Source organism: Lissotriton vulgaris, chromosome 8, assembly GCF_964263255.1.
Source record: "Lissotriton vulgaris chromosome 8, aLisVul1.2, whole genome shotgun sequence".
Classification (NCBI taxonomy): Eukaryota; Metazoa; Chordata; class Amphibia; order Caudata; family Salamandridae; genus Lissotriton; species Lissotriton vulgaris.
Genome location: NC_141696.1, coordinates 1,546,265,350 through 1,546,292,797, shown reverse-complemented (window position 1 = coordinate 1,546,292,797; position 27,448 = coordinate 1,546,265,350). Strand labels below are relative to the sequence as shown.

General features: G+C 48.2%; 1 protein-coding gene across 1 annotated transcript in view; it reads left to right on the top strand.

Moving 5' to 3' along the window:
* The window catches only part of LOC147700335 (uncharacterized), a 209,067-nt gene that overhangs the window by 156,367 nt on the left and 25,252 nt on the right, over positions 1 to 27,448 (top strand). The gene's annotated exons all lie outside the window — the stretch shown is intronic.

Sequence of the window (27,448 nt, the reverse complement as noted above, 5' to 3'; positions counted from 1 at the left end):
CCAAATAATCCGATCCACCAAGAAATCAGCACTCAAGGACAGTCTCGACAACAACGCCCAAAACAGCAAGGAACTATTCAACATCGACAAAGCATTCACCAACCCTACCGCCGGCACCAACGACATCCCTCCCACCCAAGACCTCTGCGACTCTCTATCCTCTTTCTTCCACAACAAAATCGCCGACATTCATAACAGCTTTATAAACCTGTCCGAAGAACAACCCACTCCACCCACCTCAGAACCAAAACAGCACTCTCTCAACCTCTGCGCCTGGAACCCAATCACTACCGAAGACACCATCCGTCTGATGAACTCCATCCACTCAGGTTCACCAACTGACCCATGCCCCCACCACATCTTCAACAAAGCAAACTCCATCATCGAAGCCCACCTCCGCGATGTCATCAACTGCTCCCTCAACTCTCATGGTGGCCACCGGCCCTGGGCACAGCACCCATACCAACGGACCACGCACGTAACCTGGGCTTCATCCTAGACTCCTCCCTCTCGATGACCAGACAAGTCAACGCCATCTCATCTTCATGCTTCAACATCCTGCGCATGCTCAAAAAAATCTTCCGCTGGATCCCCACCGAAACAAGAAAAACAGTCACCCACGCACTAGTCACTAGCCGACTAGATTATGGAAACACCCTGTACGCCAGAACCACAGCCAAACTACAGAAAAAACTCCAACGCATCCAAAACGCCTCAGCCAGACTCATACTGGACATCCCCCGTCAAGCCCACATTTCCAGTCACCTAAAAGACCTCCACTGGCTTCCCGTCAACAAGAGAATAACGTTCCGTCTCCTCACCCACGCACACAAGGCCCTCTACGAACTAGGACCAGAATGCCTCAACAAACGACTGTCCTACACACCCACCCGCCAACTACGATCATCTAATCAAGCCCTCGGCGCAATTCCACGCATCAATAGATCCACCATGGGAGGAAGAACCTTCTCCTACTTAGCGGCCAAAACATGGAATTCCCTCCCCACTCACCTCCGCCTCACACAGAACCACCTCTCCTTTAGAAAGCAGCTAAAAACCTGGCTATTCGATAAGTAATGCACCCACCCTCTCACAAGCGCCTTGAGACCCTCTGGGTGAGTAGTGCGCTATACAAATCTCTGAACTTGAACTTGAACTTGCCTGTCCGCGAGGACCCACCCACAAGGCCTTCTTCACAAGAGCCCTCCTGTAAGGTCTCCTCCAAACTGGGGCCCCCACGCACGGATCCCCCACACAAGGACCCCCATCCCGGGGCCCCCGTGCAATAGACACCCCTCTCTGGTGCCCCCCCACCCCGGGCCCCCACATGAGGACCCCCCACCCCCACACAAAGACCCCCACCTGAGTACTCTCACCCCAGGGCCCCCATGCAAGGACCCCCACCCCAGGGCCCCTACACAAGGACCCCCATCCCGGGGACCTCAAGCAAGGCACCACCATAACAACAATGCAAGGTACCCCATAACCCTGGGGCTCCCATGCGAGGCACCCCCCCTAACCTCTGGATCCCCACAAGATGCTCCCCAAGGCTCCCATGTGAGGAACCCCCTGTTATCCCAGGGCCCTCCCTAGCAAGGCTTCCCTGTAACCCTGGGTCCCCCATGTGAGGCCCCCCTGTAACCCTGGTCCCCCCTGTAATCCTGGTCCCCCGCAAGGCCACCCTGTAATCTTGGTTCTCCTGCGAGGCCCACCCTGTAACCCTGCCCCCCCTGCAAGGCCCATCCCAGGGCCCACACATGAGCCCTTCAACCCTGGGGCCCCAACATGAGTCCCCCAACCCCAGGGCCCACACACGAGGCCCCCCTAACCCAGATGCCCCCACATGAGGCCCCCCAAACTCAGGACCCCCATCACAAGGTCACCACCCTGGGGCCCCCACATAAGAACCCCCACCCTGGGGTCCTCATGAGGGGACCCCAACCACACAAGCCTCCCCCCCACCCGGAGCTCCCCCGTGGTCCCCAGGTGAGGCCCCCACCTGTTGCCTCCCCCACCCTAGGGCCCCCACAGGATACACCCACCCCGGGGACCCCATGTGAGGCCCCCCACCCTGAGCCCCTACATGAGGCCCCATGTAGCACAGGGGACCCACACGAGGCCCCCTGTAACTCTGGTGCCCATCACGTGTGGTCCCTCTGTAAATCCAGTGCCCCACCCAACCCTGGGCCTGCACATGAGCTGTCCCTCCCCACAACCCCAGGGCACCCCACATGAGGTGCTCCTCCCTACAATCCTGGGGTAACCTGAAATGAGGCCCCCATAACCCTGTTCGCCCATAACCCTGTCCCCTATGCAAGGTACCCTGTGACCTTGTGCCCCTGATGCGAGTCCCCTGCAACCCTGGATCCCCACATGTGAAGCCACCCCAGATGAGGCCCCTGTATCCCTGGGCCCCCCACACTGGAGGCCCCCCATAATCAGGACCCCCACATGCAAGGCTTCCTGTAACCCTGGGTCCCCCACATGTGAGCCCTCTGTAACCCTGGACCCCTCACACGCAAGGCACCCATAACCCTGAGCCCCCTCACGTGAGGCCTCCCTGTAACCCTAGGACCCACAAGCCACCCTATAACTCTGGGCCCCTGCACGAGGACCCCTAAGCCAGGGCCCCCACACGAGGCAATTTAAAAACCTGGACCCCCACATGAGGCCCCCTGTAATGCCAGGGCTCCCTACATGAGGCCCCCCTCAACCCAGGCCCCCCATGTGAGGACCCCTGTAACCCCAGGGCCTCCCATGTGAGGCCCCCTGTAACCCCAAGCCCCCATGTGAGGACCCCCCATAACCCTGGGGACCTCCGCGCAAGGCCACCCTGTAACTCCGGTGCCTGTCACACGTGGTCCACTGTAATTCTAGTGCCCCCCATGTGAGGTACCCCCACAACCACATGGCCCCCCGTGAGGTGCCCCGCCCAACCCCAGGGCCCCCCACTTGAGGTGCCCCTCCCCACATCCCCAGGGCCCCGTGTGAGGTTCTCCTCCACACAACCTCAGAGCCCCCCAGGAACCCTGGGCAGCCCACGTGAAGCTTCCTGTAACCCTGGGCCTCCCGTGAGGTCCCCCCATAATCCTGGGCCCCCCAATGCAAGGCCCCACAACCCCGGGGGCCCCAGTGAGGCCCCACAATCCCACGGCCCCCCCACAAGGTCCCCCAACCCCAGGGCCACCTGTGAGGCCCCCCAACCCCAAGGCCCCCAGTGAGGCCCCCCAACCAATGCCCCTGCCCCGCAAGTTCCCCCAACTCCCCTGTGAGGCCACCCCAACCCTGGGGCTGGCCGCCTCAAGGATACTCACCCCAGGGCCCCCATGTGAGGACCCTCCTGGGGGCTTGGCCCCCATGCAAGGACACCCCCAGGGCCGAATGCCCATGTGAGGACCAACCCCAGGGGCCAGCCTCCACGTGAGGACCAACCCCAGGGGCCAGACCCCCACACAAGGACACCCCAGGGTTCCAGCTCTCACGTGATGTACTCCCCCAAACCCCTGGGTCCCCCCACACGAGGCCCCCCCAACCCTGGGTCCCCCCTCCACAGGCGAGGCCCCCCAACCCTGGCCCCCCCAACATTGGGGGCCCCCTCCCCACGCAAGGCCCCCCAACCCTGGACCCCCCCGGCGAGGACCCCAAACCCAGTCCCCCTCCCCATCCTCGTCGCCAAATGTTGTAAATAGATTGGTGATAGATGACAGGATACTTCTAGTTGATTACATGTAGATTTATTGTAGGACACAGCTGAGTACAAAACCTTGCCAGCTGACCAGACCATCAACTGACACAGATAGAACACTCTGGTACAGATTAGAACACTCACAGGTATTCTGGGAGACTGAGAAGGTGAAGACACTAAGGAAGGGCTAATGACTACTGTCAGCCATATTACAAGAAGAATCAATATACAACACATCCCCAACCCCTATATAAGTTTCCTATTGGCTGCAGCACCGGGATGTTTCATTGGCTTCTGCTTTTCAAGAAGAAACGCGAAGTGCACATGAACAATGAAGAAGGACAAAGTAATCCAGGAGAAAGAGTTATTTTTCACTGTGGAGATATTAAAGGACTAGATGGAGCTGCGATTTTTGGTTTCTGCACACTTTCACTGTGTCCCAGTGGGAAGTGTGTGTGCACTCTGAGTGCGTGGAGTAAGGTTAGTCTGCTCTCCCATAGGAATGCATGGGAATGTCTGTGTCCCTGGTAGTTCCTGAAACGTGAGGTGTGCAGCCTCGGGTTTGGTATGTGCGGACTCGTGTGATTGAATGCTGAGCAAAGATATGTGCAGAGTGAATGTGTTAAGTGTGGAAGTGCCACTTCTAGACATGGGTGTGCGTGTGCAGTGAGTGTGCTGGCACATGATTGGCTGGAGCTGGCTGGTGAGCCTGGCTCCAGGAGTCTGGATGGGTCTGCCCGGTGGTGAGTGTGGAGATTAGCATGCTGATGGCTGGGGAGGAGTGCACCTGGGTCCTGAATAGGGCTGGGCTTTCCCCACACAATGCTGGCTCCACCCCCTGTGGTACGTCTAATGACCCTAGCCCTGCCAGTGAATAGAGTGAGGGGCTGAGCACATCAAGAGTGCTCACCAACCAGCTGCGACTGGTTTTTCCCCTCACCCTGAAGCCAGACAAAGGAATACTGTATATAAAAAGGGGCTATGTCCCCTTACAATCTGCTCTCTTCTTGGATCCTGTTGCTGAGGGGGGCTGCTGCTGGGCGCCAGGAGGACCACCACTGGGGATTGCCTCCCTGCCTGGAGGACCCTGTGAGCTGGCTCTGGGCCCAGCCTTGCCCCCCACCTTCCTGAAGGACTTGGTTGCTGACTTTGGGGGCCTGAACTTTCCCCTAGCGCTGGGGAGCGCTTTGCCCTTGCTCCTAAATCCCTAAGCACTTGGTAGCGCTTTATTTCTCCCGTAAGCGCCTGGGAGCGCTTTATTTGTCTTGCTAGCGCTTGGGAGCACTTTACTGGCTCAGGCGGTGCCCACCCGGCGATTGCCCCATTTATTTGCCGATTTTCCACCTCTGGCAGGTGCACACCCCGCCAGGGACCTGGTGCCGTTGTTTTGGCCCCAAACGAGTGCCCACCCCGCTTCATGATTTAATTCACGAGGGAGCCTACCCCTCGAAAATCAACGCGCCCAGCCCGTGGATCTGCTGTGAGGCACTGTCCCGCCTCCATTCCCCCAGGGCCGCGCTGCCATTGGCGGCCCCGGAGAAAGTATTGCAGCGCTGTGATTGGTCCACGGCCGCAGGGGCTCCCTTCGCGTCATTCCTGGGTCACACAGAGATTGGCCAAGCCCCGAGGGATTCCCTGCGCGCACCCAGGAAACAGGCCGGCCCCTCAGAGAAGTGAGTGAGGCGTGTGCAGGGCTCTCGGAAGTCCGAGGAGAGCCCCGCAGCCCCGGAGAAGAGCTGCAGAGCCAAGGGGAGAGAGAGCTTCCCCTGCAGCCACCGCCGAGATCAGGAGCCAGGAAGCCGAGCCGGTGAGTGGGGCCGTGTGTGCATTCAAAGGGAGGAGGGCGTCGGGGCACATTGCCGGTGCCCGCCCCCTCCCCAGTGTTGCTAGTTGGTTGGGGGTAGTATCGAGAAGGGGTAGAGCGGCCCCGGTTGCCAGAGGGCCGCTCCCCTGTTGCCCCGCCACAGTTGGTTGGAGCCCAGAAGAGGCTCGGGGCATAGTTGGTTTACGTGCCTGAGAGGCTCCAAAAGGCGGCATTTCGTGTGCGAGCCCAGAGAGGCTCGTGGGGGCATACTTGTTGAGCCCTGCGAGGCTCCCAGTCCACAGTTGTTTCAGAGTCCCCAGAGAGGGACTCCCCCATCCCGGCGGCAGTTCTTTGCGTTCTCGAGCCCATGAGAGGCTCAGGCAGCAGTTTTGTTATTTAGAGCCCCCGAGAGGCTCAGGGGGGCAATCATTTTGCCAGAGCCTGTGAGACTCCAACGTTGTCCCCACCAGTGTTGCTACAGCTGCCCAGCACTTAGTGGGCAGCTGCTACATGTAGGCCCCCCTGACATTGGGACACAGAGCGTCCTAGCCCCAACAAGGCCGTAGGGCCCAGGGACAGTCACAGGTAGTGACTATTGTCATTTCTGTGCAATTGTTCTTACACCTCTGATTGTTTATGCAACATGTGTTTTCCTTCCCTACACCTCTGAATGTTGTGATGCATCATGTGTAATGTGTTCTTGCTTATACCCCTACATGTATTGTGATACTTAGGTGGTTGTTCTTGCTAGTACAGGTGTTGCTAGTGAGGTCCAGGTTCCCTGCGTAATTTTCTCCTAAGGTGGTTAGGGTTGCGTAGGTGGTACTTACCTGTTACCAGTAGTTACTGGTTGTGTGCTCTATTTTCTATTTTGTGCTACAGTGATCTATATTCTATGTCCTAAGTGCTAGTTCTAAAAGTGACTATTCCTGACAGTGGTCCATGTGGCCCTGTCTTGTACATATCTCCTGTAAATTCTGCCCATGCCTGTTGGCACATTGTAAAGTGTGTGTTTTTATCTAATGTGTTTTGGTAAGACAACAGCTATTTTTATATACAACCTTGTGTGGAGTTTCCCTTGTGGTGGGCCTTGGGTGTTGTTGCTGGGTGCGCACGCAAACAGTTAACCTACATAGCCTCCAAGTTTAGCCTTGCTACTCGCGTCACGTTACCTAGAGGGTGAGCAGGGGTTATCTTGGCGTGTAACTCCCTTGCCCTGACCTAGGAATGGTGGTCTATGACTGACTTTGGCGCAAGCCCTGGCCAGCCAGGGATCCCATTTCTAACATTGGCCATAAAAAATTGGTTCCCATGCTGTGCATCTAGGCAACGGTGACAACCTTATTTATGTTAGTGAATAGTTTTTGCCATCAGCGTTGACATTTGTAATTATTAATCTTAGATATTCTTTCATTTGGCATCTGGACAACGGTGACTACTTTATTGTGTTATTTTTCTTATTTGTCAGTGTTATCTATACTGACTTTTGTAATTATTGATATTGTGTTATTGTATTCACTTGTGAATATTAGGGTAGGATGGAAACACACACTATAATAGCACCTAGTATGTTTCGGCAATATCCATGACCTCCTTTGATGGCATGGGAGTACTGGTGGGAGGCATTTCAAACATAACTGGGGCTATTGGAGGGCCGAAACTAGCCATGCTATGTCATAACCTGGGTACAGAGGGTAGAAGGGTTTTAAAAATGGTGCCTGTATTTGGTAATGTGGATGAGCAAGAGTATGGGTTGGATGCTGATGAGCGTTCAGAGGAGGAATATACCAGGGCTGTAAACGCGCTGGATGAAAACCTAGGAAAAAACGTTAGTATTGTAGTGGAGAGGCATACGTTTTTCACGCCGGGGGAGACCATTGAACAGTATGTATCTGCTTTAAGAGCATAGGCTGTGTCATGCAAATTTAAAGATTTGCAAGAGGAGATTATAAGAGAGCAGGTGAATAATAGGACGTGTAAAGATTCAAAAGAAGTTGTTAGGTATGAAAGATCCATCTCTTGAGAAAGCCATTAATATAACGAAACACATCGAAAATACGTCTTGTTATGTGAGAGAATTGAAAGATGAAGTACAGAAGGAAACCAAAGGGAACTGCAGGAGGAGTGTGTGTGCAGTGCAGAGAAAAGACTTGTGGCAAAGAAAAGAAAGTACCAGAAATCAATATCAGGGTAAAGAACTGCAATAGCAAGGGGGCACACACAAAAAACAGTGTTACAGGTTGGAAGTTTAAGACATTTAGCAGAGTCATGGGCATACTATGCAGTCAAAACCAGATGTTTTTAGTGTAAAAGGTTGGGGCATTACTCTAGAGTGTGCAGATCTAACATAAGTGAGACATCAATGCCAAATCAAAGGTGAACTGGGTTAAAGATGTTCCAACACACGGTACTGATAATGATGATGAAGACAGTGGTGTGAATGGAATGGAAGTGTTTATCAACAATGTGAGGAGTATAATCCACCCAAGTGTGTAATTGAAGTTAATGGTCTGTGAGTTTCCATCTGACCGGAGTTGTGCACTACTTACACATTAGTAGAAAAATCAATCTGGGTAGACATGGGTGAATGCAAGTTGATTTCCACTGACATGAAACCACAAGGCTTCGTGAAATCTCCTGCTCAATTATGGGGGAACTCTGATACTTACCCTTGCTCCTTCTCTACTCGTTGGTTGCCAGCTCTCCCTCCCGCCGCCGCAGCCTCCCACCTTCCGCGGCCGCAGTGTGGAGGGAGACTTCATCATCCAGGCTCCCTTGCAGGCGGAAGCTGTCACCGCAATTCACGCGCCCGGAGGCACTTTAAATCTGAGGGAAGCCCCCGCGTCGTTGGGACCGCGCGTGGGCTAAGCCCGGGCAAAGGACGGGCCGTCTGTAGCCGTCCGGGGCTGGGCTGGGACACCCCCCTTGGCAGGACATTAGTGTAGTTTATCGACTGCCAGGAGATATAAATCTGAGGTAATCCTTTTGGCCTTGGAAATCGAACTAAAAGTGCTTTTTCTGTTTGGATATTTGCTTTCTTGCGATTAACTGCATTTGGTACCACTTGTATTTTACATTTTTGTGTTTATATTCGTACCTAGAAATATGGGTAAAAACACCCCTGTACAGCCCCGTCCGAACACAAGACAGAAATTAGTTACAACTACCCCTCTTCCAAGCCTGACTGCCATAGACAAGATGTTACAGAAGACTAATGGGGTAATCGCTACAGCAATAGAGAACACCGAGAGACGTCTCTCGCTCCCTGTAAGTATGCCCCCACCCTTACAACCTGTAAATATATCTACAGCTTTGGCCAATTCTTTTGACTCAATGCTCATGCTCATGGCTTCGTATGCAGGGCTTCCTGGGGCCGAGAGCCATGAGCTAATCCCAATACAGCAAATTGCGACCTCTGAACTATCCCCTGTTGCTAGCAGGCTTTCCCTAACTCCAACTATGCAGTTGCCTCATATAAGTGAAGAGCCTTCCCTTCTAATTAATGACTCAGTAGAATTAGAGGGGCTTGATGCCCCTTTAACTATTGATCTTGTATCAACAGACAGGGCAATTACTGAAAGTCCCCTAGCAAGAACTAGAGGGCAAAAAGCTAAAAGTAAACAGAACTATATTACGAAAGAGCAGCTTGCAAATAAATATAGGGGGAAAGGTGGCCGTATACATCGGAACTCGGCACCTAATTGTTGACGCTCAGCCCAGTGTAGGAAAGATTGAGGTTGGGGAAGCCAGATTTTGGGGAAGAATGGAGTCTTTGTTTCTACTTAATAGGGCCCATCTGTCTGAAGATTGCTAACATTGAAACTAGGGTAGGCTCCATAGAAAAACAGATAACGAATATTACCCATTTGACTGAGACATCCTGTGCTAAGACATGTGCGTCCCCACGTGCATCTACTTCAAATTGGGTCGTGTCCAAATCCGCCCAACAAAAAACCAAGGAGGTTGTGAAGGCAAAGGATAAGTCAGACCCAACACACTCGGGGGTTGTGTTGTTGGAAATGAACAAGTAGACCAAATAGCCCCACATAAACAATCCAATATTACGGATAGGACTTGTAGCCATAGCGAAGGCGTAATACAGGGAAAACAAAAGGAATTACCAAAGGAGAAAAGGGTAATTTTACCGTTAGGAAATGGGAAACCAGGGGGGATTATAACTGAACTTACAACTGAACAGACGAAGGGCTCATGTCCCCTAGAAAACACCAAAGGCAATGACACCAATGACAAGAACAAACATACCACCAGTAATAAATTTACCACCAGAATGTGGTGCATATGTGACAGTCTTATGTAATGTACCCAAACTGCGGGAAGGACAATTAGAAACACACGAAACCCTCAAAAATAAAACCCTTTACTGGTTAACAAAAAATTGTGGTTACCCAATATCAGGTGCAGAACAAATAATACTTACCCAAAGGGTGGAATGGATAGGCCAAAGGGTGGGATGGATAGGCCCTGCACCAAAAATATTTGATGGGGACTGTGTGATAATCAATTTTAGGTCACCATACTGGGCACACAAAACTTTACTTAGCGCTCCGCCGCCTTCATGTTGGGATTATATGAGCTTCCATCCCAATATTAACCGGTTGCCTATTCTACCAGTAGCTCGCCCAATGCGATTCTCTATTCCATTATACAATAGATTCCAATGCTTGACTAGAATGGAGGATAATGACTGACATAAAAACCCAGAAGGGGTATCCTCCATATACGAGCTAGGACAGATGGTAATAGATGGACTGCTTATAAAGGGAAATGAAACAAGTAACATTCAATCCCTAAATATAGACTCTAATATAGGGTGTAAGAATGCGGGTAATAGTGAGATCGGCAACCCAACTATAATGCAACCTATCTAGTTCTTAGTGAATGCGGGTGTGCCCACTAATTTAAATTTAAATGATAATCACGGAACAGAAATTATAACGCAGGAAGGGTATACACTAACAACTTGGAATATCGCAGGCGTGAGAAAAAAATTGGATACGCCCTTTTGGCAGGATTTTATCACTCATGGTAGAGACATTATCTGTTTACAAGAAACTTGGAGTACAGAGGTGGTTGTAGTGGAAGGTTACACATCACATTGTTTGAATGCTGTACCCTCCTCAACAGGAAGAGCTATGGGTGGATTATTGTTGCTTATATCCACCAAATTAATTGGGGGGAAAATTACCAGTTATTCATCTATTGGCAACTATAGCCAGATTCTGAGGCTAGCGTTCCCAAAGGGCAAGGATCTGGTTTTACTCAATCATTATAATAATAATTTTAATAAGGATAGGAAAGCACCACTAGACTCATTAGAAAAGGAGATAGACTGGGTATTGAAACTCTCTAGTAAACTTGTAGTTATTTTGTGGGCTGGTGATTTTAATATTCGAGTTTGCCCAGCGATACTGACCAACTCATGTGGATTTATGAAGGCCCATATTACTACCATCGGGACTGATGATGATATGCTACACTTTCCACACTGTAGTTATGGCATGACTCTAAATACACTTATGGCAAAGTTTGACCTCGATATGTTAGACTGTTCCATGAAGAAGGGCCATATTAAATGTCCGACTTTTACTGAGAGGAATGGGAACAGTAATATAGACCATATTATAATCTCAAAGAACTGTTTCTATTCAGACCTTTGGATATCAGAACAGGTGGTTAGCGACCACAACAGTATTTCTATAGTACTATTAGACTGGGGCAATAAATTATCTAACACTGTGGACCGACTTTTGGATATTCTTCCAGTTAGGCCTAACGGGATGAGAATTAAGTGGGATGGAGTAGACCCACCAAAGATTCAAACAGAAGTGGTCACTAGATGTAGGGAAGCTATTGATTATTGCCTTAGCGAAGAGGTCATCCCTGAGACTTTACTGACTACCTTTTCTGATATAAATATTGTAATTAAGAATGTATTAACAAGAAATACCAAAGGGCAGAAACAGGCAGGTACGAGGTGGTTTGATTCTAAATGTACCCAGGCATTACATAAACTGAAATTAGCACTGGGGACCACGCCTAGTAACCAATTGCTTGTTCATGAGCTTCGAATTGTTTATAAACAAGCTTTGTTAGCACATAAAAAAGAGTTGAGATCAGACGCTTGGGATAAGCTAAGTATGACAGCCGACACTAATAACAACAAACTCTTTTGGGAAACTGTTAATAGCCCTTTTTTAAAGGATAATTGTGTTCCCGAGCTGACGTCTTATGTGAATTGTACCAAATGGAGCGAACACTTTTCTAATATTTTTAATCCGGATAGGTTGCTTTTAACTCCTTTTTTAAATGAAGATTTTACGTGGCCTAGATTACCACTGTTAGTTGGTGTCAAAGAGGTGCAGGATGGGTTGGTAAATAGCAAAGGGGGCAAGGCACCGGGACCGGACGGCATCCCGATCGATTTATACAAGGATATAATGAGTTTAGGGGCACCAATTCTCACAAGGATTTTTAGGTCTCGCTATTCCATTCCGCAAGGAATGAATATCGAGAATTATAGGGTTGCATCAGGAAAGCTAAACCAGCCGGCGGATTTCCACAAGTGCATGTGATCGTGAACGCGCATCCGCCTGCTTGTTTAGCTTTCCTGATGCAATTCTAACCGTCACTTCAAAGGGATCCGCTCCGCCCCCTGCTGCACGCGCTTTCCATCCAGCGCGTGAAGCGCGTCCACACCAAAGCCATCTGTTGCTTCCCCCAGCGGGCTCGGCCTCACTTACTTCTCCTCCCCCCTAATTAACATCCCTCATGGCCGTGAACCAAAGGGATCACTTATAGAAGTGATCAGGCGAGTGCAGCATAGTTCGTTGGGGTCGGCATTAAAGTGTTTTAAATCCTATCTTAATGAAGGCAGACAAACCCGCATCTACTTACTCCTAGTAATTACCTCTTTTCATGCTCTACATTGGCCAATGCTTGCTGTCCAGCCTTTCACAAAACGATGAACAGAAATGCTCAACATTGTCAAACATAAACCTCCAGTCACGGATCTGGGTAAAATCAATCGTTTATTTTTGCCCACCATGTCGGAATTAAAGTGTTTTAAATCCTATCTTAATGAAGGCAGACAAACCCACATCTACTTACTCCTAGTAATGACCTCTTTTCATGCTCTACATTGGCCAATGCTTGCTGTCCAGCCTTTCACAAAAAGATGAACAGAAATGCTCAACATTGTCAAACATAAACCTCCAGTCACGGATCTGGGTAAAATCCATCGTTTTTTTTTGCCCACCATGCCACTCCAATATGGACTCAGTCATATGGGAATCAGTTGTGACCCTCTTCATGGGAGCAGTGCAGCCCTAACTACCAAGCCAGGTTCTCCCTGGATTGTAAGCAAGTATTCTGGGAAGGTTTCGTGGTAACAACCCATATCAACCAGGCTAGCTTGAATCCATAGGCGCAGTGAGCATGGAACCCGCGTCTGGACATACCCTGTCAACTTAGGGCGACTATAGCAACGGTATGCTGTAAATTGTCAATCATCCAACTTTTCAGCCTAGGTATACAGCTGCCAAGAGATTTTCTGACACCACCGGCCCTCATTCCACCAGTACTCGGCATCACACAGATTCACATAAGACTCCACGGTAACCTGTGCACAATGACCCCACACACGTTCCTGCCGGTAATACAAGAGCTGGCGCTGCCACATCTCTAGCATGCAGGCTATTTACTTTTACTCCCCCACCCTCCTGTCCCTACTTACAGGACCCTCACTATCCCGAGGCATCTATCTGCTCCTGTTTCACACAGGATCTGCTTCTATCGTTGTCCATCGGACCGTCATACATGGGGTAAATGGTCATCAACACATCGCTTTCGCCCGTGCTCCAGCACACACTTTCAGCGCTCCAAGGGGTCCCTTGATATTTAACGTGACACCATACTAGGCCATACAGGAGCATCACAGCCTCCTGTTCAGTTTCTTTCTCACCTACATCCCCCCCCTGCAGTTTCAAAATGCGCACGCCAGTCCTTTTTCTTCCCTGCGTTCATTCATTGCTCCCTTTTATTATCATCATGTAACGCTGCGCTGCGTTGCACACATGGGGTTCTTCTCCGCTCGGGACCAATGCCCGGTGCCCACTTTATTCAGGTTCTCTGACAATGCGTCCTGATTCCCTTGCAGAATGTGTTTTTTTTACCTCTTTCTCCCTGTCGGGATAGCAGAGGTGGGAGGAGTGACATCTCCCCCACCCCCTAGGAATCACTGCACTCGAGCACGCGCAGGCCTCTGTGAAGATAAACCAGAAGCAACCACACCTCACTGTCCCCTCTCTGCTACTCCCTGCTCGCCCTTTCTCCCCAGTCGGCAATGTATAATCATTCTTTCATTCATTGTCCGCTTTTTATGCCTCAATGGTTCACTATTTACTTTCCACGAAACAGTCTAAAATCTGGTAAGCAGTCCAGTAGGGAAGAGGATGTGGTCGAACGGATAGAGCAGTCGAACTTGAAGCTGGAGGACCGGTTTTGAGTCTCGGCGAGGACGCTCAACATCCTGTGATTCTGAGCAAATCCCTGTGCCCAACTCAAATGAATGTGCAGTTGGTGCTTCGGGTCCAGTTCGAGCTATATAAAAGTCCATAAAAATATTAAAATTCTCTCCCTATCACCAACACGCAATTTGTCCCTGCCCGTAGAGGATCTTCCGTTTCAGGGCTAATTAATCGGTGACTTTCGTAGCACGCATTTCACTCAAGCGCCAAGAGGCTGCCAGAGCCATTAATAAACAGTGCCTACTCCTCTGCAATCAAATTTTGATAAACAGTTTTGTGCCTATTTGACAATGTACTGTGCAAAACTGTTCTGGTTTAGTCAAATTAGTGCCGTATTGTTATCAGGTGCAAAAAGCTTAAATTAGGGCGGGGTCTTCCGGGACGCTTAACACTGTATTTACACTTTTTTCTAGAAACATTATACACATGTTTGTTTGGCCTCCTTTTCTATTTTAAAAAATACACATACCCATTAAGGCTTATACATATACAAAGCATCCTGCCTTTAAAATTTCCTTTTGCAACCCAGCTCCTTTACAGTTCCTGCAGCCATATGCAGCACACTTCCCCCACTTGCAATAAACCTCCACCAAACGCCAAACTCGTTGTCACAAAGCTTCACAGGAAAGACCAGCGATGCTATATGGACAGCAGGCATCCACAACACATCTTCCCCACTAGTCTTTTCCTACCATTTGTTTCTCCCGTCAGTGATTTGTTCCTCATATGTTTCCTTCCAATCTGGCCCTATCTTTCCACACAACTTAAAGCACTTTCTACAACATCCTCCTTTTCTCTTCCCTCAAACCCCTATTTCCCCTTACACTCTCCATTTTTTTAAAACAAAAGCTCTCCAGTTCTCCTTGTTTGCTTGTCTGCCCTTCTGCCCTCTGTTAGACTTGCTTTTTGTGCCTTTCTGCCCCTGTTAGACTCATTTTTGTGCCTTTCTGCCCCTATTACGATTCAGAAAAGGGGGTGGTGATGAACAGAGTGTCTGAATTAAGCAGACCACTCTTACCCAGTCCAAGATCAGGGCTTGATCCATCACCGTTTTTTAGCTCACTGCACCATCCCAGCTCAGAACCTGGCTACATGCAAATTAGTCTGACCCTGGCCCAGTGCATCATGGGAACAGGGCAGACCAAACTACCAAGCCAATTCTTATTGCTCACTGCACCATCAGGATTCAAGCAAGCCGGGCCGACGACGGCTGAAATGCCAGAAACCGGTCCCCGGAAGCTTGTCTCCTTGCTGGTGAAGAATTGGCTTGGTAGTTTAGTCTGCCCTGTTCCCATGATGCACTGGGCCAGGGACAGACTGATTGCATATAGCCAGGTTCTGAGCTGGGATGGTGCAGTGAGCTAAATAACGGTGATGGATCAAGCCCTGATCTTTGGACTGGGTAAGAGTGGTCTGCTTAATTCAGACACTCTGTTCATCACCACCCCCTTTTCTGAATCGTTTTTGGCCACTATAGGTGTGGCAGGGTATACTCAGACATGAGTCCCTTGCTCACTGCACCATCAGGATTCAAGCAAGCCGGGCCGACGACGGCTGAAATGCCAGAAACCGGTCCCCGGAAGCTTGTCTCCTTGCTGGTGAAGAATTGGCTTGGTAGTTTAGTCTGCCCTGTTCCCATGATGCACTGGGCCAGGGACAGACTGATTTGCATATAGCCAGGTTCTGAGCTGGGATGGTGCAGTGAGCTAAATAACGGTGATGGATCAAACCCTGATCTTTGGACTGGGTAAGAGTGGTCTGCTTAATTCAGACACTCTGTTCATCACCACCCCCTTTTCTGAATCGTTTTTGGCCACTATAGGTGTGGCAGGGTATACACAGACATGAGTCCCTTGCTCACTGCACCATCAGGATTCAAGCAAGCCGGGCCGACGACGGCTGAAATGCCAGAAACCGGTCCCCGGAAGCTTGTCTCCTTGCTGGTGAAGAATTGGCTTGGTAGTTTAGTCTGCCCTGTTCCCATGATGCACTGGGCCAGGGACAGGCTGATTTGCATATAGCCAGGTTCTGAGCTGGGATGGTGCAGTGAGCTAAATAACGGTGATGGATCAAGCCCTGATCTTTGGACTGGGTAAGAGTGGTCTGCTTAATTCAGACACTCTGTTCATCACCACCCCCTTTTCTGAATCGTTTTTGGCCACTATCGATGTGGCAGGGTATACTCAGACATGAGTCCCTTGCTCACTGCACCATCAGGATTCAAGCAAGCCGGGCCGACGACGGCTGAAATGCCAGAAACCGGTCCCCAGAAGCTTGTCTCCTTGCTGGTGAAGAATTGGCTTGGTAGTTTAGTCTGCCCTGTTCCCATGATGCACTGGGCCAGGGACAGACTGATTTGCATATAGCCAGGTTCTGAGCTGGGATGGTGCAGTGAGCTAAATAACGGTGATGGATCAAGCCCTGATCTTTGGACTGGGTAAGAGTGGTCTGCTTAATTCAGACACTCTGTTCATCACCACCCCCTTTTCTGAATCGTTTTTGGCCACTATAGGCGTGGCAGGGTATACTCAGACAGGAGTCCCTTGCTCACTGCACCATCAGGATTCAAGCAAGCCGGGCCGACGACGGCTGAAATGCCAGAAACCGGTCCCCAGAAGCTTGTCTCCTTGCTGGTGAAGAATTGGCGAGGTAGTTTAGTCTGCCCTGTTCCCATGATGCACTGGGCCAGGGACAGACTGATTTGCATATAGCCAGGTTCTGAGCTGGGATGGTGCAGTGAGCTAAATAACGGTGATGGATCAAGCTCTGATCTTTGGACTGGGTAAGAGTGGTCTGCTTAATTCAGACACTCTGTTCATCACCACCCCCTTTTCTGAATCGTTTTTGGCCACTATAGGTGTGGCAGGGTATACTCAGTTCATCACCACCCCCTTTTCTGAATCGTTTCTGCCCCTATTAGACTCGTTTTTTACCTTGTTTTTCTGCCCATCTGCCCTTTGTTAGACCCGTTTTTTGTGCCCTTCTGCCCCTGTTAGACTCGTTTTTTGTGCCTTTCTGCCCCTATTAGACTAGTTTTTTCCCTTGTTTTTCTGCCCTTCTGCCCTCTGTTAGACTCGCTTTTTGTGCCCTTCTGCCCTCTGTTAGACTCGTTTTTCCCCCTTGCAACCCCAGCATCACTCAGCGCAACCCCAGCATCACTCAGTGCAAACCCAGCATCACTCAGCGCAACCCCTGCATCACTCAGCGCAACCCCTGCATCACTCAGCGCAACCCCTGAATCACTCAGCGCAACCCCAGCATCACTCAGCACAACCCTTGCATCACGCAGCGCAACCCCAGCATCACTCAGCGCAACCCCAGCATCACTCAGCACAAACCCAGCATCACTCATAGCAACCCCAGCATCACTCAGCGCAACCCCAGCATCAGTCAGTGCAACCCCAGCATCAGTCAGCGCAACCCCAGCATCACTCGGCGCAACCCCAGCATCACTCGGCGCAACCCCAGCATCAATCAGCACCACCACATAATCAATCAGCACCACCACAGCACCACTCCGCACCACCAGAGCACCACTCTGCACAACCACATTATCACTCTGCAACACCACAGCACCACTCAGCACAAGCCCAGCACCACTCAACACCACCCAGAACCACCACAACACCACCACTGCATCACTCATAACCACCACAGCTTCACGCTAAACCACCACAGCACCACTCAGCACCACCACAGCATCACTCAGGACCACGACAGCACCACTCAAAATCACCACAGCCTCACTCAAAACCACCACAGCACCACTCAGCACCGCCACAGCATCACTCACGAGCACCACAGCACCACGCACAACCACCACAAATTCAATCAACACCACCCAGCACCACCACAGCACCACTCACCACCACTACATTATCACTCAGACCCACCACAGTATCACTCAGTACCACCACAGCACCACTAAGCACCACACAGCATCAGTCAGAACCACCACAGCGCAACCCAGAACCACCACAAAACTACTCAGTACCACCACAGCAACACTCAGCACTCCACCCTCCAAATCCACCCTACAAATCCACATTCCAAATCCACCCTCCAACACCAACTACACCCTCCACCCTCCAAATCCACCATCAAACAACAGACTCAAAAAACAAAGCCACAATCAAACTCCACCCCACCAAATACAAGTCCACCAAGTTATTTGCAAAATGTTTACCAATTACCATTATACATTACAATAACTTTTATTTCAAAATTAATTCATACATTTCATTAGAAGCTATTGTTATTTGTAATATCAATACATATAAGTCACATACAAACAACACATATTGTATTACAATTGCAAAAGGTGTCACATTAAAAAAATTAAAACTATTGGCATTGTAAAATACAAAACCATTAATTCCTATATTTTCACTATTAAAAAACATAAATAAAAATTAATATCATTTACAATTACAAAACATCAAACTTTCTTAATGCGAGACCTATTGCATTGCAAATGCTTGTTAACACTGCAGCCTTGGGGAGTTTTCCCACATCATGGGCCCAATCATTAATTGTCCCACTACATAAAAAGGGTTCGCGTTCTGAAGCTTGCAATTACCGCCCAATATCTCTGCTGGACTCGTCTATAAAGGTGATGAGCAGGGTGCTTTTAAAAAGACTGGAAACATGGGCCTCAGATCTTAGAGTTTTAACCCCAATGCAATACGAATTTAGGAAGGGCCTAGGCACTATTGAACAATGTGTAAATCTGGACCTACTCATTAATAAATATACAGTAGCTAAAGAGGGTAATTTGTGTTTATGCTTTGCCGACTTGAGCAGCGCGTTCTACCTAGTGGATCATTCCCTTCTTTGGACAGTGCTGCTGGAATCTGGGGTCCCAAAAGAGATAGTTTTCTTTTTAGCACGGGTATATGAGAAGTTATCCTGCAGTGTACGATATGGGCCAACAGGCGAGCGAACCCCGTTTTTTGCTGCTAAAAGAGGCATCAGGCAAGGGTGCGTATTGGCCCCTCTTTTATTTTCCCGCTTCATTAATCAAATGGCTACTGTATTAAACAATATCTCGGCAGATGCACCAATAATTGATAATACGGTTGTGTTGGTATTATTATATGCCGATGACGCTGTTTTAATTTCCCGTACCCCACTAGGCCTTCAACGGCTCATTGATGAATTCGCTATTTTATCAGGGGTAGGAAACTTTTAATTAATAAATCTAAGACTTATACCATGACATGTGGGAAGAAAATGAAGTCATTAAGGCCGTTCTTTTTGGATGGCTCAAAAATACAAGCTGTTAAAACCTTTTGTTATTTAGGTGTTACTGTTGAAGGTAATCGCAAATGGGCAGGTGAGCAAGAGAATATTAGATATAAAATGACCAGGAATAGCAATGGCATTTTTCGTTTTGCAACTAAACTAGGGGACCGCAGAATAAAGGACATGGTGGCCATATACAATGCAAGATGCGTTTATTCAGCCTTGTATGGAGCTGGATTATGGGCTAATTCCTCTACAGTCCGACTCCAAAAAATGAAAACAGTTTCCTTAAATGGCTGCTGTGTGCCCCGGCCTCGGCATCCACCGATTTAATCCATAAAGAAACTGGCCTTAATTATATATCAGACTTGGCAGCCTTACGCCCCTTACTCTTATGGCGTTCTATCTGGCATAAGAGTGAAACCGAGTTTACACAGTCAATAATTAGAGATTGCCTCAAACTAGACCATTGTTCCCACATCCCATGGTTGAGTTATATCGTTCGTTGGTGTAGTATATTATTTGATTTTAATATTTTTAAAGAGTCTGAATATGCAATACCTTTTTCTAAGAAAGTAATAAAAGACTTGTTTTTGCTTTATAAGAGGGAGGAGCGAATACAATTAATGAGGACCCAAAAGACTTCTGTTTTTTATAGGCAACTTGAACTGAAAAGTGGGTTCGAGGTATATTTGGCGGAAGTGCCAAGACCCTCACACCGGTTCGTATTAGTACGTTTATGGTTAGGCATTGTCCACCATCTTGTATCCTTCCCAGTAATGGGGGAAGGCTCTACTATGAAATGCCCTTGCGATGATACCTCCAAACAGAGCTGTTGCCATTTGTTATTATTCTGCATATTTTATCTATTTATAAGGAAATTTTACTTGAAGCCTATCCTTTTAAAATATAACATTAGTTTAACAGTAGATGCTATGAACTTATTATGTTCTCTTGAGAGTCCAGACATTTGCTTCCATGTTGCACTCTTTATACATAAATTTAGAGCAGCTAGGAAATCGATAATACTATGATACTTTGTTATACGTCTGGCTAAATTTGCATTTTTGCACTTACACATATGTCACTTTATACTGTGTTAAAGATTGTGTTGGAATATGGCTGAGTTGCCAAGATATGCACATTATTACGAAATTCTTATATGCACACGTCACTTTATTCTAGGATGGGAATATTCTCATGTACTGCAAACCTAACGTCTACTATTTCGTAGAAACTGTAATGTAACAAAGTGTAGAGTAAGTGATTAACAGATATTTTCTGTGTTTTCCCAGAATAATTAAACTGTAACTTTTTGATCTTATGCATATGTCACTTTAAAGAGAACTAGTTTAGTTCCCTAATTATAGGAAAAGATAACTATTTAACGATTGCGATTTTGCACTTTTGGACTCTTGCACATGATACATTTTTTTTGCACTACGCACTTTAACATGAAGTATTAACATAAGTTGTACCCAGATTATAACTGATTGCTGGAACAACTGTTTATCTTTTTAAACTATTTATATAAAATGGTGTTCCTCCATTCGAGTATAAATGTCATACTGAGGGTCGGTTCGTGAAGCAATTCCTTATAAATTGCTTAGTTAGTGGAGCTTAATATATCTGTGTTTATGATGATTATTCTGTAAATGTGTATTAATATGTCATTTTTGAGTTTTATTGTTCTGCTTATATGGTTGTGTAACACAAACTGAATAAAAGCCTTTTGAACTGAACTGAACTGAAACCACAAGGCTATATTAGGGGCAAGTTAGCAGTCAAGGGATATTTTGATGCTGTATTGTCATATAAAGACAGAGAGGCAGTTGGAAGGGTATATGTGGTAGAGAAAGGGAGAACATTACTGGGGTAAAGGAACAAAGGGCCCTAGTCATGGTTCTCAATCCTAATCATCCTAAGCAAGTGTTGCTCACCTCACAGAATGATAAAGAGGGTTAGAAGAACAAACACCCTAAATTATTTGCAAACAATCTGGGGTGTTTACACAGGTTTGAACACCGCATAATACTAAAAGAGGGGGCTATACCCAAGGTGCACAAGCTGTGCAATGTACCATTGGAATTGTGGGGTCATCTCAAAATGGAGTTGGACAGATTGTCCACTAAAGGGATCATTGAGCCCATTGAATCTTCTAAATGGCTCAGTCCCATAGTTTTGGCCTGGAAACCCAATGGAAATCTGTGAATGTGCGTGGATTTAAGGGACATGAATGGTATTTGGGTAGACAGACATCTGTTACCCAGGATTAATGAAATGTTAATAGAGGTGAGAGGAGCTAAGTTTTTTTCCACGTTGGATTTGTCAAGTGCTTATCACCCAGTACGGTTACATCTTTGATAACACCAGAAGGGGCATTCCAATTTGTGTGCGTGCCATTTGAGCTGTTCTTTGCAGCTGCTGTCTTTCAGAGAATCATGCAAGGGGTTTTACGTGGATTTTCCAATGTCCTATGTTTTCAGAATGACATATTGGTGTGGGGGTCAGGTAGGCATCATGATTTGGTTTTGGAAAAGGTATTGATAAAGTTGGAACAAGCTGGTTTGACTATAGGTGTTGACAATTTTCACTTGGAGACTTGGAGAAGAAGTGGAATACTTGGGGTGCACGTTATCTTGATGGAGGGCTGGATGCAGGTTTGGACACTGTAGGTTGGGCCCAATACACCAGGCAGGGCACACCCTAGATCTAATACTAGCCAATTTCCCCACAGTCACCTGTCTACCTCCCACCCAAGTCAGCTGGACTGACCATTTTATTATTGAGTTCTATACTGTGGTACCGAAAAATCTTGACCCGTGTTTCGAACATCGTCACATCATGACAATTTTGGTATCAACAGACCGGAAATGACAAGTATACTATGTATAAGCATTTTTGTCATATACGAGTGACGAATTCACCGTTAAATCAGCATTTCCGTCATGAACCCTCGGGTTCCATTTTGTGAACGGCATCCATCTTGTGATTGCCCTCACATAGCCAAATGACTGAAGCCAAAACCTGGTCCGAAGGACACGTACACCTTAGCTGACTCCTCTGTGACCTGGGCAAGCTGACTCCTCCGCCCAAAGCCAAACCTGTTCGGCCAGGTCCTCTCCCAGCGGCCAAGCTAGATTCGTATCAAGGCATATCATAAACCTTTCATCGCACACAAACCATGCCTAATCTTGCACACACCTGTCCCAGTTTCTTGCTTTATGACTTGCTTTACGAGGAGGAGGTGCCCGATTTTATTGGGGGTCCGTCGATATCTGATGGAAATACTGGGCCTCGCCGGGTAATTAATTATGAGCTGGACGAACAGAAATGTGGGCTTGTCATCATGACTCTGCTTTTCCTTTGTAGTGAAAATATTTGGATGGTCAACTGTAAAATAAGGAATGTTTGCCTAAAGCACATTATTTTGTATAAAAGAAGAAGGCTGGCTTCGTAAAAGAGAGCAGTCTCCTGAGAACATACATGCGCTTCATGCTGTTGTACTTCTAGGATACCTGTTACTGGCTGCAGCCAATACATACGATCTTTGACTTCACCTAGAAGACTCTGTGTTTCTGTAGTCTGAAACAGGAAGGACTCGGAGTTTTCAGGTGTGTTCCCTGGCACTGCCGGGTCCATAAAAACCCGGTACTCCAATACCCCCCCCCCCAAACATACCCCCGTGGGCCGATTTCCCTTCCTAGTGAACGACGTCAATGGCACAAAGTCAACAAGACTACATTCTCAGATAAATTCACTGAACCCTCCATTACCACTTCTGAAAATATCGAAAACGCCCTCGAAAAATTCGAAAGAGCTTCTAAGACTGCCATAGACAACATAGCCCCCCTAAAACAATTCAGACCCCGGCCAGCCAACAAACAAGAAATATGGTTTTCTGATGAGCTCAGGACACTAAAACAAACAGCTAGGAAGCTAGAGAAGAAATGGAGGACCTCCCACCTAGCGACCGACAGGAGCCTCTACTGGGACTCATCAACCACCTATCATAAAGCTATCCGTACTGCGCGGAAAACCCACATAGCATCCATTATCACGGCCGCAGACAACTCCCCCAAGGTCCTATACCAAGTACTACAATCCTTTGTCAAACCGGCAGCATGTGAAAGCTCCGACATTTCATCACAAAAGCTCTGTGACAAAATATCCCAATTCTTCTCAAATAAAATAGATACTATCTACGAGAAAATAGTCAACTCCAACAATACTATGACTACTGACGCAGCTCTCGTCTTTCACGATACAGAATACAATCAAAACTTTCACACCCTAGATATTTTTCCCCCTATCACCCCAAAGGAGTTGTCAGCACTCACCACGCAGATCAAAAGTGGCAGCCCTGACGATATCTTTCCAGCCAGACTTATGCCCACCTTATTGGAAATCCTGTGTCCTATGTTTGAAAAACTTGTCTATCTGTCACTGAGTACAGGCTCTGTTCCCAGACAATGGAAGCAGGCACTAGTTAGGCCTATTAGGAAGAACACTGCTACACCGTGTACCGAACTAGCAAACCTCAGGCCCATCTCCCTGCTACCGTTTTTGGGAAAACTCACAGAGAAATACGTAAACCGACATCTATACAGCTACATTGAAATAGCTGGCGGCCTAGACTATTCCCAATCTGGTTCCAGGCCAAAACACAGCACAGAGTCAACCCTCCTGTCTGTTACCGACGACTTGCACATGTTCCAGGACAAAGGCTACTCTGTGATCCTAGTGTTACTAGATCTGTCGGCAGCGTTCGACACCGTGTCACATAACATTCTTATTGACCGGTTGTCGAACATAGGAATTAAGAACAAAGCCCTTGCCTGGCTAAGGAGCTTCCTATCCGATCGCACCCAGACTGTCACCATGGGTGCATATCGATCAGCGGAGGTAGAGATTTCAAAAGGGGTGCCACAGGGCTCCTGTTTGAGCCCGACACTCTTTAACATCTACGTGGCACCCCTGGCAAGAGAGATGCGCAAATTTGGTTTCATCCCCGTGTCATATGCGGATGACACGCAGCTCCTCTTTCCCTTTAAAACTCTCACCGCTGAATTAAGGAACTCCTTCTCTGCAGGCATGAAGGCCGTTGCACAGTGGATGTCTACCAACTATCTACAGTGCAACGTCAGCAAGACTGAAGTTATGATATTCGGAGAGGCCAAAATACTGCGGACCCCGGATTGGTGGCCATCTGATCTTGGTACGGTCCCAGAACCTAAACAGGTCGTCAAAAACCTAGGGATCCGCCTCGATCAGGAATTGTCGCTCAAACAACACAGCAACTTTGTTGCAGGCTCATGCTTTCACATCATTAGCATGCTGCGCAAAATCTTTCCGTTGCTGCCCGACTCTTTTAGGAAAACTCTAGTGCAGGCCCTTATTCTGAGTCGAATCGACTACTGTAACGGCTTGCTTCTCTCTGCTAATGAGGAGGTGTTGGCTAGACTCCAGGTAGTCCAAAACACGGCGGCTCGCCTAGTCCTAAATGCCCCTACAAGAACAGCATCTAAACCACTCTTAAACAAACTACACTGGCTTTCCATCCGACAAAGCGCAAAATTCAAAATATGCTGTATTATTCACAAGAGCATAAACGGACAAGGCCCTACCTACCTGGAACAGAAATTCACTCCCTACATCCCCTCCAGATCGCTCAGATCCAGTGAAGGCCGTTTACTGGTAGTACCTCGCGCCAAAAAAGCCAGGCACGGAGGCAAAGTTTTGAACCTTTCCTTTACAGAAGGTAAACTCCCCCAGCAATGGAAAGAGGCAGTGGTGAATCCTATTCGGAAAAATGCCACCTCCCCATGGACAGAGCTCTCTAACCTCCGTCCCATCTCTTTGTTGCCCCTCCTGAGTAAACTGGCCGAAAAGCATGTTAACATCCACTTGTCCAGGTTCATTGAGGCGACAGGGGGCCTGGACCACTCCCAATCCGGGTTCAGGCCCAACTACAGCACCGAATCTGCTCTCCTCACCGTGACCGATAACATCAAGATGTCACAGGACAGAGGAGGATCAATGATTCTGGTGCTGTTAGACCTGTCGGCCGCATTTGATACTGTGTCCCATAAGATCCTCATGAGCCGTTTACAGGGAGTGGGCATAGGAGGTCAAGCCCTCTCTTGGCTGGAGAGTTTTCTGTCCGGGCGCTCACAATCTGTCAGCCTGGGACCATATCGCTCCTCTTCCAGGATGCTCACGAAGGGGGTGCCACAGGGCTCATGCCTAAGCCCCACATTGTTTAATGTGTACGTGGCCCCCCTTGCTGAGATTGTGAGAAAATATGGATTCACCCCGGTGTCCTACGCCGACGACACCCAGCTTCTTTACCCTTTCCATTCCTTCAATTCCAACGTTAGGGACAACTTTGCGGAAGGCATGAGGGCCATCTCCAACTGGATGGCTGTCAACCGCCTCCAATGCAACGTTGGAAAAACGGAGCTAATGCTTTTTGGAAAAGCGTCCTTACTGTGGTCTCCCGATTGGTGGCCCCTTGACTTGAGACCAGTACCCACCCCAAAATTAACAGTAAAAAATCTGGGGGTGAAGCTGGATCGTGATCTTACCTTGAAGGAACACGTGAATGCAGTCGCTGGGGCATGCTTTCACACCATCGGTCTGCTAAGAAGAGTCTTCCCCTACCTTTCAGACAACTATAGAAAGACCCTAGTGCAGACCATGGTGATAAGCAAAATTGACTACTGCAACGGACTCCTTATTCAAGCCAATGAGAGTGCTATTAATCGCCTCCAGGTAGTCCAAAACACAGCAGCAAGACTGGTCCTGAATGCCCCCCCCAGAACCCCCTCCAAACCCCTGCTGCGAGAACTGCATTGGCTGCCAATACGACAACGCACCAAGTTCAAGATCTGTTGCATTGTCCACAAGTGCTTGTTCGGGAAAGGCCCTGACTATCTGTCCCAAAAGCTACCTTTATACAAACCTGACAGAGCCTTACGGTCAAGCAACCAACTGCTACTTAAAACCCCTCTTGTCAAAAAAACCAGACAAGGTGGCAGAGCCTTTTCTCTGGTAGGGCCCAAGCTCTGGAATAATCTCCCAACTGACCTCAGACAAACCCATAATCACTCCTCTTTCAGGAAGAAACTAAAAACCGTCTTATTCCAGGAAGAATAAAAATCTCTAATCATCAGTCTATAACCTCAATCTCTGTTCTATAGCAGCTATTCCATCCTGCGAGCAAAGCGCGGAGATACCTCGTAAGGGGTCGATTCTTGCGCTATACAAGAATATAAATAATAAATAAAATAAAGCATTATCTGTAGCAGGACCCACACTGTGGAACAGACTCCCTCTGACTCTCAGACTATGCACTGAACATCCGAAATTCAGAAAACACCTTAAAACCCTGTTGTTTAAAAACGAGATCTAGCTCCAACATTACTCACTCCTCTGTGGATGTCAACTGGCCCAAAAGCGCAGAGATACTCCAGTTGGAGTCGATTCCAGCGCTATATAAACTCGTAAATAAAATAAATAGGTTTGTCGACATTGAAGAGTACGTAGTGGTGGTCCATCCAAGGGGGTTGCATGGTGTGGCTGAAGTGGAAGTTGTTGCCTCCTGCAAATATTGGGTTGAGGGCGTGTCCTGCCTTGTTGGGCTGGGTTGTGATGAGTTGTTTCAGTCGGAGGTTGGCGAGGTTGTCTAGGAGGGCGGCAGAGTTGGGGTCGCTGAGGTTGTCGAGGTGGTAGGTGAGGTCTCCGATGAGTATCTAGTCCATGGAGGCGATGGTGTGGGGCACGATGAGGTCGGCAATGGTGGTGGTTAAGATCCTTTTTAGAATTGGTAGAATAATATTTAAAATTTGTTAGGTGTTTTTCTGAGAAAGTGCATGTGCTACCGACTCCAATGAAAAATGGAACCAAATGTGAATCGTCTGATGAATGTCAAGCTGCTTTCATGGAAATTAAGAAAGCAATCATTGAGGCAGGGGTTCTCAAACCTTTTGACCGCAATGATGACCCAATAGTGGTGACAGATGCCAGTATGTATGGTCTTGGAGCAGTCTTGATGCAGGTGCACAAACGACAAGAAGAGTGGGAGCATTTGCACCACGTAAGCTCAAGCATGCTGACACTACTTATTCCACCATTGAGAAGGAGGCACTAGTGCGCTGGTGGGGTGTG